Raw genomic sequence first — 12220 nt, forward strand, 5'->3', positions numbered from 1 at the left:
TGTGGTTCAGTCTGACATGACTATACCCAATACCAGCATTTGCCAGTAGGTGCTGTACCCTAACCTGGGTGGCCTGTACTCATTCTGGTTCTCACATAATACCAGTGGGTGCGGTAGCCTAACCCAGCCTGGCCTGTCCCCAGTCCCAGCTCATGTTCACCAGTAGAGGCAGCAGCCTAACAATGGAGTCCCTGCAGTTCTCCTACCAGGCCTGCTTCCAGCCCTGGGTTTTGCAAGTACTGGAGAGTTACTGTGGCCCAGGCTGACAGAGGCTGGCCCAAGTCTCAGCATTTGTCAGCAGGTGTTACAGCCTGGCTCTGCTTGGCATGCTCCCAGTCCCAGCCTGATGCACCCCCAGCCCCCATATTAACTGGTGGGTATTGTGGCCAAACCTGGCCTGGCTTGTACCCTGTCTCAATTTTGCTTACGTCAGTGTGTGCTGTGAACTAGCTTGCCCCCAGCTCTGACTCTCCCACTTACCAGTTCCCACTTACCACTTGCAGGGGAGTTCTCCAAGATCCCCTTCAGGGTCTGCCCCCAGTCTCAAACCTCATGCATGCCAATGGATGCTGCGGCCCTCCTTGGCATGGCCTGCCCTCAGTTCCCATCTTTGCATGTGCTGACAGGTACTTCAACCTGGTCCAGCCCAGCCCAGCCCTGGCTCCTGGTGAGTTCTGTGGTCCAACCTAGCTAGCCTGTCACTAACTCAAGCTCTTGTGCAAACTGGTGGATGCTACAGTCTGACAGAAGCAAGCCTACAAGTACCCTACAGAATCTGCCCCCCAGATCTAGTTCTCTTATATTTCAGTGGGTGCTGCGGCCCAGCCTGATGCAGCACACCCTCTGCCCTGACACTCATGGGCAGGTACTTCAGCCTAGCCCAGCCAGGCAAGCTCCCAGCCCCAGCTTTCATACACGTTGGCAGGCAGCCGGTGATGCTGCTTAACCCAGCCCAGGTTTCACACATGGAAAGGTGCCTTGTTTCAACCTAGATATGCCTTCTGGTGTCCCTTTCTAAACTGCTCTGTCTCAGCTCCTTCACCTACCCACAAATGCAATGGCTTGTTCTGTGCAAGCCCCCAGAAGTCACTCCTCATCTGTCAAACATGCCTTCAGCCACTCCCGCCCCAACACATCCCCAGACCCCTCTCCCTAGGCAATCTGTAGTCCTCCCCTCCTCTTGCTGTGCAGCAGTGCATGGTGTGCCCGGGGGCCAGGATGGCATCTCCTGGCCCAGTGTTCCTCACCTTTTGCAGCACTACATGGCAAATGACTCATAGAGTTCCCCACTTATCTTGAATAGAATAGAATAGAATAGAATAGAATAGAATAGAATAGAATAGAATAGAATAGAAAACAGAATAGAATAGGCAACTATCCTGGCATACTGGTATAGTTAACAGATTTGGCATTAACCAGGCCCAGAATTCCTGCCAGCTATTGGCTCCTTTTCTCCCAGCAGGGTAACACTCACTCAGGTACAAGACAGCCTAGGTTGCTGCCTACAGCAGGGCGGCGGCACTGTGTTTTCCCAACTTGGAATCCACGGTGCTTGCAGTGGCCACTTTGTGACAGTTTCGGAATACAAGTGTATTATTTTGCAGAAGGCTCTGCATTTCATTTGGATTGTCTCATGTTTTCTCACAATTGATGAAGAAGGTGTGATCTTAGGAAGGACATTACATACCTGAAGTGGTGATGGTACTTTCAGAACACTGCTGGGGGGTAACGTTGATCACCTGCTGAAGGGGATGCAGCCAGGCAGGTCCAAGAGGAAGTTACAGTGTTTCTCCAACTACTTTGAAAAGTGATACATAGAGACTTTCCCCACAGTTTGTTTCTGCTTCTCTCTACTAAGTGTAGAATCCTTCCAAGCCAATGACTTTGGTATCAAATGGTGCATTCTCGCTTCTTCATTCCTTGTGTGTTTCCTGGCTGCTCCATTTCTGATCTAGCTTTCTTTTAATGAGCCTGGGAAAGCATCAGAAGATGGTCTAAGTGTTTGGGCCACTTGCCACCCACATGGGAGACCTGGATGGAGGAGATTTGATGAGCAAATGTGCAGGGAGACCTTTCAGAATGGGGAACAGGGAGCACGAGCACTCTGAGGCAGGACCAGGCTTCCAGATGCTACAGAGATCTCAGGAGGTAAGAGTGGTCAGGGCAACATGGGCAATGGCAGAGAGTGGAGAGGCAGAGTGGAGAGGCAGCTGAAACAGAGTAACAGGGCCAGCTGCTGCAGGCCTCTGGGGACCTTGTGGCTGCTCTGAGGGAGCAACACTGCAGGAAACTTTTGTTTTTTTTTTTTTTTAAGATTTATTTTTATTATTTTTTATTGGAAAGGCAGATATACAGAGAGGAGAGACAGAGAGGAAGATCTTCCATCCGATGATTCACTCCCCAAGTGAGCCGCAACGGGCCGAAACTATGCCGATCCGAAGCCAGGAGCCTCTTCCGGGTCTCCCACATGGGTGCAGGGTCCCAAAGCTTTGGGCCGTCCTCGACTGCTTTCCCAGGCCACAGGCAGGGAGCTGGAAGGGAAGCGGGGCTGCCGGGATTAGAACCGGCGCCCATATGGGATCCCGGGCCTGCAAGGCGAGGACTTAACCACTTGCGCCACCGCGCCGGGCCCTGCAGGAAACTTTTGAATCCAAGCCTTAGGGGAATGGCCAGATCACTTTGGCTGCTCCTTGAGATCTGACTGGTTGAGAGCTGGGGAATTAATCCAGCGAGGCAGACAGCTTGGACCAGAATGACAGCCCAGAGGGAGTAGGATTTGGGAGGCATATTGTGAAGAATTCACAGAGGTCTCCCATGTGCTCAGCAGCCCCCTGACTCTCAGATGTGCATCCTCCCTCCTTCTCCTTGGAGTGGAGCATGCCTGCGCAGCCTTGCCAGCCCTGCATCCGCTCACAGTAGCCTTCCTCTGCCTGCCCCCCGCCTCTGCCTACTCCCTGCCTAGCTCCACATTCTTTTGTCTATCCCAGGGCCATGCAGAACCTTCTCTCATTCCAAGGCCCAGTTCCCCAACCCCCTCAGTGCCACTCTTTACACCTGTTCTCTAGGTTGGGGGACATCAACTAGACTCTGATTCACATTGGCAGTCCTCAGGGACTGACACGGCCTCAAGGTCACCTATGGCCTCGGAGCAGAAGCCGATGGCAATTGGCTTGTTGAAATGCGGATTGTCATGAGAGTGAAAGATGAAATTTTACTCCTGCACTCCAAGTACGTTTTCATGATTTTCTCCATAGATAAATGGACATGTATGCATTTTTTTTTAAAAAAGATTACTTATTGATCCAAAAATTACAGAGAAAGCGAGAGAGAGAGAATTTTTCATCCACTCCTTCATACCCCAGAAGACTGCAATGGCCAAGGCTGTGTCAGGCCAAAGCCAGGAGCCAGGAGCTTGTTCCAGGTCGCCCATGAGGGTACAGGAGCTCAAGTACTTGGGCCATCCTTTGCTGCTTTTCTCAGGTGCATTAGCAGGGAGCTGGGTTGGAAGTGCAGTAGCTGGACTAGTGCTCATATCGAATGCCACATCACAGGCAACGGCGTTACCTCTTGTGCCACAATCCTGGTCCCACCATGCTCTTTTGATAGTATACATTTCCCAGGAACTTTCCTGGTAGTTGGTGTCTTTTTTCATACATATATAATACCTCCAGCTCTTCTTCTGACCACCTTTTCAGTCTTTCCTCTGGAAAGACTTGTGTGGCCGGTTGGAGAAGTCAGATGAGGGGCTGATGGTACTCAGGTTTCCTTTGCTGCTGAGTTTCTGTCTCTTTAAAAATGATTGATTGAACTTCAAGCAATTTTGCAGATTAAAAAAAAAAGGCAGCGGGGAGGCAGGCAGTACAGAAGGTTGGAACCTGAGGAGGAATCGTGCCATCTGTGACCCCGCCTGGTGCCTTAGGTGTTCACAGTCAGCATTGGGCAGCAGACAGGACCTACCCACGGAAGGTCAGCTTGAGGCCTGGTAAAAGCCAGCTCCCAGCCCTTCCCTTCCCGGCAGTGGGGAGGGACACAAAGCAGCTCCCGTGCAGAAGGAGTGTCCAGAGCCTAGCATTGCTGTCTTTGGCTCCGGCCCTGTCAGAGTGAGTCTGCAAAGAAAGTACATTGGAATGGAACTGGGGCGTTGGTCAGCAACCTCCTTGGCTCTGCTCCGTGCCCTCCCAGGCAGCTTCGTCCTCATCAACACCTCCCACTTTGGCTGTTGTCCCATCTCTCCCTGGAGTCAGGCAGCCAAGGGAGGAGCTCAGCCAAGAGCTGCAGGAGGAAGGCAGGCAGGTGGGAGACGGGTGGGGGTGGGGGGTACGGGGAAAGGAGGCCTGGCCCTGAGCAGTTATTACAGCAATGCCGGAGATTACAGAGGGATTTCAGAGGGAGGGGGTTTCCATCCCTCCGCACGCCTCCTGCACCTGACAGACCTGATGCTCACCTGAAAGGCAGTGCCCTGTCTACCTTTCCCGTGGGAATGCAGCGCCAGCAGTGTAACCCCTCAACTCTGTTGGGTGATTGCCAGCTCCTTGCAAGCCTCTTGCCTGCCGATTACAGTGACATGATGTCATTTTTATTAAGGCAAGATTAGATTTTTTAAAAAAAGTTTTGAAACGTGTGGTTCACATGATCACTAGTACTTTTCCTATTGCTTGAAGACCACAGAGCTGCCAATTTCAATTTGCTCCAGCTTTTATCACTGGGAGAAGCTTAAAAGAAAAAAAAAAAAAAGCGGGGAGAGAAGGCCTGGGTGGAAATATCCCTCTTGGTCTTGACAGCTTGAGGGTGGCCAAGAATTCCTGCCTCAATCACTCCCCTGGGGTAGCAGGTGTCATATGAAGATATTAAGATGCTCAGTGCCCAAGATACAACCGGGCTGCCTGCTTGGAGATTTTTTACAAAGAAGAATTAGTTTAATTACTTGAAAGGCACAATTAGAGAGAGAGAGAGAGAAAGAGAAATCTCCCATCTGCTGGTTTACTTCTGAAGAGCCCTAACAGCCAGGGCTGGGCCACACTGAAGCCAGAAACCTGGAATTCCAGCCAGGGCTCCATGTGGGTGGCAGGAGCCCAAACAAGTCAACTTTGCTTTTCTAGGGAGCAGGATGAGGGAGTAGAACAGCTAAGACTCAAATGAAAACTCATATGGGACACTGGCATTTCGGGCAGTTGCCTAACCCACTACACCACAGTGTCGTCATAGCATGCCACAGCCCAGAGAGATGAATTCCTGAGTTAGTTACAGCAATTCAGAGAACATGGAAAGTGCTACTGGGCCACAGGGAACATGGGTAACATAAACTCAAGGAGCAGGTTCCCCTCCTTCCATTCCATTTCTCCACCTTTGAAGCAAGATTTCCCCTCTTTCATTCACCTGCTAGTTTATTCATTTAACATACTCACTGAGTACCTGCTACGTGCTTGGCCGGACAGGGTAAAAAGGCAGAGTCTGTGCCATTCACTATTTCAAAGGGAAAATGGAAGCCTGTCTATTTGGATGAATCATAGTTTTTCAGGTGCCAATTTTGCCTGGAAGGGATTGTGAAGAATTGTGGGGGGGCGGAAAAAGCAAGAGCTAATCACGTTAAGAATGAAGTCAGGCAATGAGCATTGAGGTGTAAGGGACACAGTAAGAAAATAAATGCCTCTCACACCATGGCAGACTCATCATAGGAACAACATGGACCAGCTGAGATAAGTTACCGAACCCTCAATAGTCATCCTTGCAACATCTTGTGAGTGAGCGAGGCACAGAATACACATGAGGCACAATGGCTTTGCACTGCACCTGGCAGATGGCACATGCTCTGTGAAAGTTTGTTGAATGCTTGTTGAGTATACTCCTGACTTAGGGCTGCAAGATGGCTCAGGAGAAATCAGGAGACTGGCTTCAGGCCATCCTGGCCTAGGCAATGGCAGAGCCCACCACATGGGGCTTTGGCACCTTGAATGTGCATGTTAAGGTTATTATCACTCCTAGAAGTGACATCTGCAGGTACCCGGAACTAGTGCCCTTTGACAGCTGGGAAGGTGACTGCAGAGTCAGTTTCCTCGAAGGCTGCACAGAGTCCCTGGAGTATTTATAGTGGGTGAGGTCCAGATGTGGATAGGAGGCTGTGTGTGGAAGCCCCTGCCTCATTGCAAGGTTTTTCCAGGCTGGGGCTGCCTGAACTAAGAGGCTGGGACATTAAATCTCTGGGTATGGATTTCCAAACTATCCCCAGCTGAGAGGCCACTTGTCTGCTGAAAGTGCATGCATCCTGAACTCCCAGGGGATTCTGTGTCAGTTAAATAAATGCCCAATGGGTTAAGTGCCCAAGTTCTCTTGAGCTGTGGAGCAAGCAAGTTGCAAGTTGGAGGCATCCCTGGGCTGTAGCTTCACTGAGTTTGCTGCCCTTCATCCCGGGGGTGAGGATCATAGCACAGGCCATGGCCAAGGGCTGCATGGAAATGGAACTTGCCCCCTGCAGCCAGGTGAGGCAGTGTTGGGACTGGAACAGGCTGCAGAAAGGGAGACTGGAGGCAGATGGAGACCAGAGGACGTGCAAAGTCATCGCCTTGTCTGCTTTACCCTTGGGGTGTGAGTTAGCTGGAAACTCAAAAGGAACCCAGGTCCTGGTCCTGCCCCTGCTATTGATTTATTACTATGTATGCCCCTGAAGAAGGTATGTGCTGTTCCCTCAGTTTCCCCCATTGGTGGACTGATCGTTTCCAGACCGTGTCCAAGGATTTTGCTCTCCAGGGAGTGCAGGTTCAGGGCCTGGTGGTGGTGTTGAGCCCAAGAGGTCCGCAGTCAGCCTTCTCATTCTTCCACTGAGCCACTTTGCCTACATCTGCTCATGTAATTAATGACCCTCCTAAGTCAAAGAAAATGTTCCAGGCCCAGCGCAGTAACCTAGTGGCTAAAGTCCTTGCCTTACATGCAATAGGATCCCATATGGGTGTCAGTTTGGATCCGGCTGCTCCACTTCCCTTCCAGCTCCCTGCTTGTGGCCTGGGAAAGCAGTCAAGGACTGCCCGAAGCCTTGGGCCCCTGCACCTGTGTGGGAGACCTGGAAGAAGCTCCTGGCTTCGGATTGGCTCAGCTCCAGCCATTGCGATCATTTGGGGAGTGAACTGGCTATGAAAGATCTTCCTTTCCTTTGCTCTGTAAATTTGACTTTCCAGTAAAAATAAATTTAAAAAAACAGAAAGAAAGAAAGAAAAGAAAATGTTCTCATTGGTTTTTGTGCTTAAATTTGAAACCAATGACTAAGATGCTATTAAAAATCCTCTCCAGCTTAAAAACAAAAAAAAAAAACTTGTGATTCTTCCCTTCTGTCTTACTGGCTTTGGACTTTGCCTCTTTGGCATGTAGCACATTGTTCTTCAAGCCCTTAGTTTCTCTCTCTCTCTCTCTCTTTTTTTTTTTTAAGATTTATTGTTTATTTATTGGAATGTCAGATGTACAGAAAGCAGAGAGGAAGAGAGACAGAGAGGAAGATCTTCCATCCGATGATTCACTCCCCAAGTGAACACAATGGTCGATGCTATGCCGATCCAAAGCCAGGATCCAGGAACTTCTTCCAGGTATCCCACACGGGTGCAGAGTCCCAAAGCTCTGGGTCGTCCTCGACTGCTTTCCCAGGCCACAAGCAGGGAGCAGGATGGGAAGTGTAGCCGCTGGGATTAGAACCGGCACCCATATGGGACCCCAGAGCGTTCAAGGTGAGGACTTTAGCTGCTAGACCGCTGTGCCGGGCCCCAAGTCCTTAGTTTCACAGACCATTCTGTATGTGTGGTGCCTGCTGTGAGGGTTCCTGGGCCCTAAACTGCTGATGCTTCAGTAAGGTGGGCTGGGCACACGGGAGCACAGAAGGGCAAGATTGCACAGTGTCTTCTTCATGTTGTTGATCAGCAGCAGGGACCTTGTGTTCTCTGACTCACAGCCAAGCTAGCCAAAGCCCTTAGTAGGTGCTTAGTGAATCTTTGCTGAAAAGTCTGGATGAGTGAATGAGTGAATGAATGCCTGCTCCTTTGGAAGGAGCCATTGATGTCCCAGTCGCCTTGCTGACGCCTATCGGGGAGGACAGGAGTGAGGTGGAAGCTGGTGTTTTGTGATCTCCTTTTCTCCGATTCCAAATTCTGGGTTAGCACCTGCTGTGGACTAAGCTTTGTCTTCATTCCCAGCATCCAAGAGTGCTATTTTAGTTGGAAACAGGTCCTTGCAGATGTATTTAGTTAACATGAATTCACAATGGAACAGGAAGGGCCGTTCATCCAACATGACTGCTGATGTCGGAGAATAGGAACACGTAAGAAGGAAGGCTGTATGATGATGGAGCTGGAAGCTGGGAAAATGGCGCTGTGTAGAAGGAAGTGCCTGTACAGGTTTCAGAGGGAGCAAGGCCCTGCCCTGTCCTGCCCTGTCCTGCCCTGCTGATATTTTGCTGTTTGACCTCCAGCCTCTGTAACTATGAGACAAAGATCTGTGTTGGGTGGGGGCTCAACTGGCTAATCCTCCATTTCCACATGCCAGCATCTCATATGGGTGCTTGTTCAAGTCCTGGTTGCTCCACTTCCCATCCAGCTCCCTGCTAATAGCTTGGGGAAGTAGTAGTAGGGTCCTTGCACCCATTTGGGTGACCTGGAAGAAGCTCTTGACTCTCAGCTTTGCCTTGGCTCAGCTCCGCCTTTGTGACCACCTGGGGAACGAACCAGCAGATGGAGGACCTGTCTCTGCTCTCCTTCTCTCTCTGTAATTCTGCCTTTCAAATAAAAACAAGATAAGTCTTTGAAAGAACTTTCAAAATCTGTGCTGCTATAAGCTGCCTAGTTTGTTATCCTAGCTCTAGTAGATGAATGTACCCCCGCCATATTTGTTCTGAAAGAAAACCCACGCTTGGGCCTGGTGCGGTAACCTAGTGGCTAAAAGTCTTCACCTTGCATGCGACAGGATCCCATATAGGTGCGAGATTTTGGTTTTTTGGTTTTTTGCCTGGGTTCTTTGGCAATATCCTTGTAGCTTTTATCTTTCTTTCTTTTTCATTTTACTTATTTACTTTTTTTGATAATCTTACTTTTGGGTGCCAGTTCTAATCTCAGCAGCCTCACTTCCTATCCAGCTCCCTGCTTGTGGCCTGGGAAAGCAGTCAAGGATGGCTCAAAGCATCGGGATCCTGCACCCGTGTGAGTGACGCAAAGGAGGGCTCCTGGCTTCAGATTGGCATAGCTCTGACCATTGTGGTCTCTTGGGGAGTGAATCATTGGACAGAAGATCTTCCTCTGTGTCTTTCCTCTCTGTATATCTAACTTTCCAATAAAAATTAAGTAAATATTAAAAAATTAAAATAAATTTTTTTTTTAAAGAAAAGAAAATCTACAATCACCCCTTTTGCCTTTAACATCTGCAAAATTTTAATGCTGGGCATGATCTTGCATTTTTGAGGCATTGTATACAGTCTTTCATCAAATATTTTATGTGAAAGAAGTTGGAGGCTTGCATGTTGTATGTGGCATATGTGGCACTTTCTCAAGAAAGCTCACTGCCCTTCCCCAACAAGCCAACTGAAATGCTCTACAAGCTTTCTTGTGCCCTGATTTTTAAAGATATTTAATTATTTTTATTGGGAAGGCAGAGTTATAGAGAGAAGGCAAGACAAATAAAAGGATCTTCCATCTGCTGGTTCACTTCCCAAGTGACTGCTTAGTCTGCATTTGAGCCCATCCAAATCCAGGAGCTAAGAGTTTCTTCCAGGTCTCCCATTCAGGTGCAGGGTCCCAAGGCTTAGGGCCAACCTCCTCTGCTTTCCCAGCCACAAGCAGGGAACTGAAAGGGAAGTGGAGCAGCTAAGACATGAACTGGTACCCCTATAGGATCCTGACACATGCGAGGGGAAAATTAGCTAATTGAGCCAACGTGCCAGACACTCTCCTGATCTATTATTAAAGCAAACTTTTGGGCATGGGAAGCTTCTTTTGATGTGAGAGTGTGAGTGTTTGCTCCATCTGGGCGTGAGAATCAAGCGTTCACCTCTACAGAGTAATGATAGAACCGACCTCCAAGCATCATTTCTGCCTTTGCTTCAAGTCCTCCTCCTTTGGGCAAATCCCGCAGCTGGGCTGCTTCACGGAGCCCTGGACCAAACCCCCAGGCAGGAAGTGGGTCCTTCTGCTCCGTCCCCATGGAAACCCAGGAATTTGTGGGAGCCACCTCGCTTTTGGTTATTGAGTAACTGGTGGGGCATCAAATGTCAGGGCTAAGAAAACAGAGCAGCCTACCTGTGGGCCCAATGACTTCACAGCCTGAGCTGTTCTCATGGTGTCGGCTTGCGCTGTCTGTCAGCAACTCTTTCACCACGAGCCCTGCTTACATCACACGGTTCTGTACACCTAACCCGGTCGCGGTCGCTGCACCCACAGCGAAGGACAGCAGCGTCAGGCTTTGATGAAGTATGGGGTGTGCTGAGGGGGAAGGGAGCTTTTTTGTTTGTTTTTCTCAGCCGTAAGATAGAATGAGGAAGGCAGGAAGGGGCAGATTGTGGTTTGATTATAGATTCACCGTCATCTTCTCCACCTGGACTGGCAACCCAAGGCTTCCCCCAGCAGCACATGGAGAGGGGCAGTCCACCTGCCCTTCACCTGCTCTGGATCTCACCAGGGTGGGCAGGGCTTTCCTGCAGAGAGTAGAAGGTTCTGGTGCTTTTCATCCCATGTGGGTCCCAGAGCAGCCACACTCCAACGTGTTTGGTTGGATAATGACCCTTCCGAGCATTGGCAACACCCGGAGGAACTCTCTTAGGTTGTTTTTCATCCCTGTGGCTGGAGTGCCGGGGAAGAACTTTGACAAAAGTCCTGCTGAAGCAAGAATGGAGTGTTGTCTTGTTGCAAGCCATGGTTTCCAGAGTGAGCTGGAAGCATTCAGCATTGGGAAGGTAGTGGAAAAGAAAGTGAGCATGCTAGATGATACTAAACCCAGTCATGTGTTCAACCATTCATTGGCTCACTCATTCACGCCTTCAAATTCCTGGTGGAGGCCATGCATCCTGTGTGGTGCACTAGAGAATTACAGACAATGTCCCAGGTTGGTGACATTATTGCAACCTGTGCTCAAGGAAACATATCTTTAGGGGGCTTAGGGAGTCCCAGGGTAGAAGAGAGCTCAGCCAGTGGCCAGGGAACACTTGAAGCAGAGTTTTCTCCTGGGACTAGAGGGGCAATCTTCAGAGCATAGGCCTTTAGCACTTGACACAGGAGTCAGCTGGTGGTGTGTTAGTCAGCCAGACATGCCTTGGCCAAATATCCTAGATGGGGTGTGGTTTCAACGGCAGGTGCTGTTGGTCTCCCAGCTCCAGAGACTGAAAGTCCAAGAGCCAGGTGGCTGCACAGCCTGTGTCTGCTTGATGAGGCCTGCTTTGCTTTTCTGCAGACAAATGCCTTTCAGGCAGGTCCTGACACAGGGACCCTTGAGGGAGAAGACAAAGTTCTCTAGCGTCCTCTGCCCAAGTTTCTCCTGCTTTGCTCCAGACCCCATGACTTCCCAAAGGTGCCATCTCCATCTGAGATTCTCTCTTTTTTTTTTTTTTGTTAGAGATTTATTTATTTTTACTGCAAAGTCAGATATATAGAGGTGGAGAGACAGAGATGAAGATCTTCTGTCCAACAACCGCAATGGCTGGTGCTGTGCTGATCCGAAGCCAGGAACCAGGAGCTTCTTCCGGTCTCCCACACGGGTGCAGGAACCCAAGGCCCAAGACTTTGGGCTGTCCTCGACTGCTTTCCCAGGCCACAAGCAGGGAGCTGGATGGGAAGTGGAGCCGCCGGGATTAGAACGAGCAGCCATATGGGATCGTGGCTCATGCAAGGCGAGGACTTTAGCTGCTAGGCCACAGCACCGGGAGGCCCCCATCAGAGATTCTTTAGGGAGGCATTCTTTAGTCCACAGCAGGACGTTTGGTAAACTATGTTCTGGGCTTCTGCCCTATTCCTCTAAATAGGTCTCTGGAATGAGTCCCAGAAATCCCCACACTGATTCTAGATAAGTTAGAAGTAGAGAATGTCTTCTTCAGAATGCTCCAGGCTGCTACTCCAAGAAGCATAGATGCTGTGGAGCTGGAGTCAGTCAGTGCCCCCTTGAACAGTAAGCTTGGCCCTGGGCAGAGGCCGAGAGCTGCTTGAGTTGTTATATTGACTTCTGAGTCCTGCCTGTTGACAAGCAGAGAGTGAATCCCATGATGCAT

This window comes from Ochotona curzoniae, unplaced genomic scaffold, assembly GCF_017591425.1.
Source record: "Ochotona curzoniae isolate NIBS_2020 unplaced genomic scaffold, NIBS_Ocur_1.0 scaffold_2587, whole genome shotgun sequence".
Classification (NCBI taxonomy): Eukaryota; Metazoa; Chordata; class Mammalia; order Lagomorpha; family Ochotonidae; genus Ochotona; species Ochotona curzoniae.